We start from the raw sequence: 6,000 nt of genomic DNA on the forward strand, positions 1-6,000 counted from the left end.
CAGAACGCTTGCTGGAACGTAGATAATCTATTGCTTAATGCAATTTATCATAATTCATAATGAAGTCATTGTCAAGGGGATGTGAATAGAAACAGCAGTTTCGTTCGTGAAACGAAATAATTTGCTATTTTTCGTCAGCTTCGAAACGTTGGACGAAACTACTCTTTCGGCTCACCAATATCGACAAAGACCGTCCATATCCCTTTGCGTGCGACGGGCTTCCACAGAAGCCCAGCGAGTCATTCACTTAGCTACGACGGGCTTCTACAGAAGCCGAGAAATGTTTGGTTTAATTCAATTAAGTTTTTCAGCTTTTTCGTAATTGTTATGTACTAAAACCTCTGCCACTATTTCCTTCATAAACCTATTTCGATAACAGATTGAAAAAAATATACAGCTACGTGGGGAAAAATCCCGAAAATAGGAAATCATTTCAACTTTACCCGATTTTTTCGTTGGAGTCGGACGGGGAGGATAAATTTTGTGACGAGCACGTACGCGCGCGCATAAGGCCTGATCACGTGATTTGTTCTGATCACATGATTTGATCCATATCGTTGTTCTGATAGAGCATCTTGGTTTTCCACGTATTGGCAATAATAATAATAAGACATCAGAAATGCGAAACAAATTCACGAGTAATGCAGTTTTTACAGTGCCAACATTAAGTTCTTTTATTCTGATAGATATACGCTAACATCTTTTCTGCAAGATCGTCACGTAATAAGCTACGCGTTTCTTCACCATTTTCGTCTTATTTGTTTCATCAAGAAGATATCACTCTAGATAGAATGATATCTCCTTGGTTTCATCGATCGATTGCATTTTCAGAAAAGCAAAAAGCTTGTAATGTCTTAGTACTTTGAGCTGATCTCGGTGCACTTTTGAACTTTTTCCCTCCCAATCATCCCTCTTCTTCTCATTATTTTTGTCTACTATTCTGAAAAAAGGAGAAAAGAAGGCAGCTTAGCACACCATTCATCTTCTGCTCTTTTCAAAAGGGGAACGTCCATGTAGTTCATGATATCGGCACTACCCGAACAAAAGAATGTCTGGGCGGCCACTCAAACAAATTCCTTTCGAAAAGAGCAGGATACAAATGGTCAACGCCCCGAACAAAAGGAAGATTAGTGTTTATCGGCAGGATGACCCATTGAACGCCTTTCGTACTTAGCAATACAAAAAGCTTTTATGAATCATTTTTTTCGACCAACATACCGTATCTAAAAAAAAAATGTCTCATTACCGACAACACAGGTGCTTATGACATCCGTCAGTAATTCTTATTGCAAAAAGGCGCTTCCCCTGGGTGATGATGCATATAAGGATGAACGAATAATTATTTAGGGAAATTATCGAAAAAATATGTTCAAATGTCAGGGAGGACGAGAGAGAATGAGAGACAGAGATAAAAGGGGGAACAGACAAGTGCGCTTTTGCTAAAATTCTATGAATATCTACTTAAACGAATTACAACATGACTTTATTTTTTGGTTAGATTACTTTTAAAAAATCCCACAATGTTTGTTTCTTGCAACTCGGTCATCAGACCCTTCCCAAACTTATGACTTTTTATTATTGTTCTTGTTTGACCCCCCTCCCCTGATGGAAATGTTCTGACCTACACTCTAATATTGCTTGTTTGTCTCCTGTCTCCGATTTTCTGTTTTTAATTGCGAGTAACGCGGTAGAAAAGATAAGAATAAAGACCGTCCTGGACCCCTTTCCCCCCCCCCGTTACGACCAAAAAAAAAATCGCATTTGGGGCGCTTACCATGGTTAGCATCTAAACCATTTTGGTTTAGATGGTTTGGAAAAAGAAGGGACAGCAATGTTTTTTATGGTGCAGGTGTTGAGCTGTGGGACGGGGATGAAGCGGCTAAAAAATACAATTTGTTAATTCATGTCATTTTACAGAATGAATTTATAATAGGTTAGGTTTTAGAAGCTCTTCATCTTATTTCCTTTTCTCACCCAGATTAAAACTTTTGCATTAAAAAGTTGACGGAAACATAATTACTTCAAATGATAAAACCAATAATGAACTAAAAGTTTCCTCGCGCGAAATGGAGGAAATAGAATGATACAGGATGATAAATAACGCTGAGGCACCCCCTATAAAGAAAACACGTTTGTATGGCATGTCACCCGATAGAATGCTATCAATCCTACAAACTTTTATTCATGTGTAACCTACATCCTCCCCCCCCCCCCAAGAAAAAAAAGGTTGATACCGACCCAAATTTTATTGATTTTCCTACTTTTTTGCCAATTTCTTTCTCATTTTTTAACTGGCGAATAGCGTGCTAGAAAAGATTCATAGAGGACAAAAAATGTTTCCGTGACTGAATGTGGGAGGGAGTGGACCAGCCGAAAAAAAATCAGAAATTTATATAGACTTCGGATTTTTTGTACATGTTTGCTGAAAGGGGTGAGGACGGTGAGGACTGAAACTTCCTACCAACTCCGCCGCGTCTGTACTATTAGATTGAACGATTAAAACGATAGAGACAAAAATGAATTCTAACTATTGTGAATATTTTTCTAATGATTTATTATCGGTTGTGAAATCAAGGAGACAATAGAACAAAACGAAAGAACAAATAAAAAACCACATATGATTGCGGATGCTATAATTTATTCAAGAAAAAATACTTTCTTTTACTTTCAGTAATTGCTTTGCTCTTTTTGAGGGAATAGTAAGATAAAGAAAGAAACGTAGAAAGTGACAAGAAGAGAGTTGGGAGGTATCAGTTTAGACTTACAATTTTAGTCACTTTTATTCGTTTAACTCTTTGAAATAATTTCAGGATATTACAAATCGAATACCGATGCGCAAACTTCAGGAAAAAAATGTATTTTATTACTATAATATCTGCGTGGGAAATCAAATTAAATGAAACATATAATTTATGAAAAAATCTAAAAAAGAAAATAACTTTTAGTGAAAGATTGAGGCCTCTGTCTTGCCATAACCCTAAGCCCCAGGTTCACAAAAAATAGTTTAGTCGTGCATTTTTATACGATGATGATGATGATCATCATCATATTGTCTTTTGCGAAAGACTCACGTTATCAATATAGAAAATGGAAGATAATATAGAATTTATTGTGAAATGACAGTTACAATAGTAATTTTAGAAGGTTTTTCGGGACATTATATGAGAAACAGGGGAAAAACGCCAAAATTTTCGACATGATGAACACGATGCAAAAGGACGAGAGGCCCACAAATGCAACCATCTCCGATCAATACAAGTTGGCAAAAACGAGGCATTCTCTCGGAACCGTTACCGATGAAGAGAGAGGGGGGGATGTTAGATGTAATGTAAAATGACAGGTACTAGAAGAAAAAATCAGAAAGAAAGGATTGAGGGGGGTGGGGGCGGGTATATACCCAGAAGCGGATCTAGAGGGGGGGTTGGGGGGGTTGCAACCCCCCCAAAAAAAAAAAAATCCGGGGACCATTTTTTTTAATCTTATCTTTTTTTTAAAACTTGTAATTTTATTTTATTCTATTTTATGCAAGAAAACGCCATTTTCACACACAGATTTTCAAAAATTTTCCCTACTGTGGGAGGGGGGACACCCCCCTCCCACACCCTCCCCCCTCGCTCGCTCTGCTCGCTTGGACTCGGTCGCTACGCTCCCTCGCATACCACCCCAACCCCCCCTTTATAAAAAGCTGGATCCGCCCCTGATACCTCGTAATCCAAATCGGGAAGAAAGAAGACGATACAGATATAATTCAAATGAAAAGAACTCCGAGAAAAAAGGTGTAGAAGGGAGGGGAAATAGAAAGACGATAGATATAATGGAATGAAAGCGGTAGATAATACATTCCGTTACAGGTTAGGAACCAGAGAAAGGGAAAACGAGGAAATCCCTAATTGGTACCGTTTTATAAATACATTATGCATGCACATGTTACATTGAAAAATGCGCAATAATTTAAACAAATTTACCATCCGCCAGTCAAATAGAATGATATAGCTTTCAAGTGTTATTGAAAATTTGTAAACAAATTTTATATAAAACGGGCCCCTGGAAAACTTTTGACTTTCTCTCGTTCTCTCATCCGATATTGTTCTTATTTTTGTCTTCTATTTCAAAGGAAACAAACAGAAAACAAAGGAATTAAAAACACCGTTTATCCTCTGCTTTTTTAAAAATGAACAAAAGAAAGTCATGGCGGACGCTCAAACAAATTCCTTATAAAAAAGAGCAGGGGACTAATAGCCAACGCCCTGAATAATAGGAAGATTAGTGTATTTCGTCAGGATGACCTAGTAAATGCTTCTCGTATTTAGCGATACAAAAAGCTCTTAGGAATACAGCTTTTCATATTACGACAGTAACAATAAACTAGATTTTAATTCGTCATGCGGACGAATTAGGTGGTCTGTCCTTATTCTCGCCATCATGATCACTATTACCATGTTCAAGCAGATCAATATGATCTTCATGATGACAACGGAATGTTCATTATGGATGGAATACTTGTGAAAGAAGGGAGATGATAAAGCACTGTGAAAAGGGTCTCTTTGATATATGAAAATACATGTGATATGAAAAAAGTTATTATAATCTGTTTAATCTTGCTAAATTTTAACTTTCATACCTTTTAATTATCATAAAGGATCATGTACGAGGTGGTAAAAAGAAAAAAAAAAAGAAAAAAAAAATCGTCTTGTTCACCCCCAGGACTCGAACCTGCGCCCCCGAGAACTCAAGTCAAGTGCGTTATCCATTGAGCCACGATATTCCCCATAGAGATTACACGTTCCCATAGAGATTACACGTAAGCAAATTTGAGAATTACAAATCCAATTTTGCAAGCAAAAAACGGGCATGATCCTGACATCTGATCGAAAAATGGAGGGCACATTCCGAAAGCTTAGAATCTCAGCTACATCATACCAAAAGCTCAGGGATAACTAACAAGAAAAAATGGAGATATAGCTCACGAAATAGAGGAATGTAGAATCTAGTTTTGAGAAAAAGTCATGTCCCATAGAGATTACACGTAAAATGAGGAAAAATGACATGCCTCTTTTCATCGCAATTTTACACCATGATGCGTTTTTCAAAATGAAAATTCATGGTTACTGACGAGAAAGAGTACATTCTAATCTACGACATATCGAAATCTGGGCGACAAATGATCAATATTCACGGAGTTATGATCAAATTTGCATAAATTTGATGACGTCATTTTTGAAAAAATGAAATTTTCAGTTTAGGCGCAATTTTGATGACGTCATGATCAAATTGAGGGACAATGGTGACATAAAATCAAATTTACAACTCATACTCTATCGATATATGAAAAAAAATTGGGGGTCAACGGACTATTTAAAGAGCTACAGTGAATTTTTATTAGGCATGTTTTTGCCCATATATGGCCTATAGTAAGAGCTCGCGCGCACACGTGCTGCAAACTTTAACGGGTGTTAATTTCGTTATTAATGGTCGTAGAAGGTTGATCAAGGTATAAAATTGCTCAGAATTATATTATCAATGCAATGATATAAAAAAATGGCGTTTCTGCGTTGCGTTGAAGGCGTTACGCGCGGAAACGCGCGCGCATACGTGTGCGTGCGCAAATTTTTGAAATGCTTGAAATGACCTGAAACGTACTTTACTTTGGTCAAAAAGTGATTTTGAGCATTTTAAAAATTTGACGAGCGCGTACGCGCGCGTCGTGACCTCCAGGTGACCTTTGATGACATGACCTGTTGACCCTTGACCTGAAGTTGATGTGATGTTAATTTGATCGATTTTTAATTATTGATAATGGAGATATGATCGACAATGTGATTTTACAAAATGGCGCCTGGATGACGTCATCATGACCTGATGACCTTGACAAAGTTGATTTTACTTGAAATCATAGAGCTTGATGACTGACAGAAATTTGAAGGAAATTGACCATGTCGATTTCGAGTGAACGTGTGTACAAAAAAGTGTACGGAAGAAATAAAAATTCTGGCGAAATCA

Source organism: Lytechinus pictus, chromosome 1 (assembly GCF_037042905.1).
Source record: "Lytechinus pictus isolate F3 Inbred chromosome 1, Lp3.0, whole genome shotgun sequence".
Taxonomy (NCBI): Eukaryota; Metazoa; Echinodermata; class Echinoidea; order Temnopleuroida; family Toxopneustidae; genus Lytechinus; species Lytechinus pictus.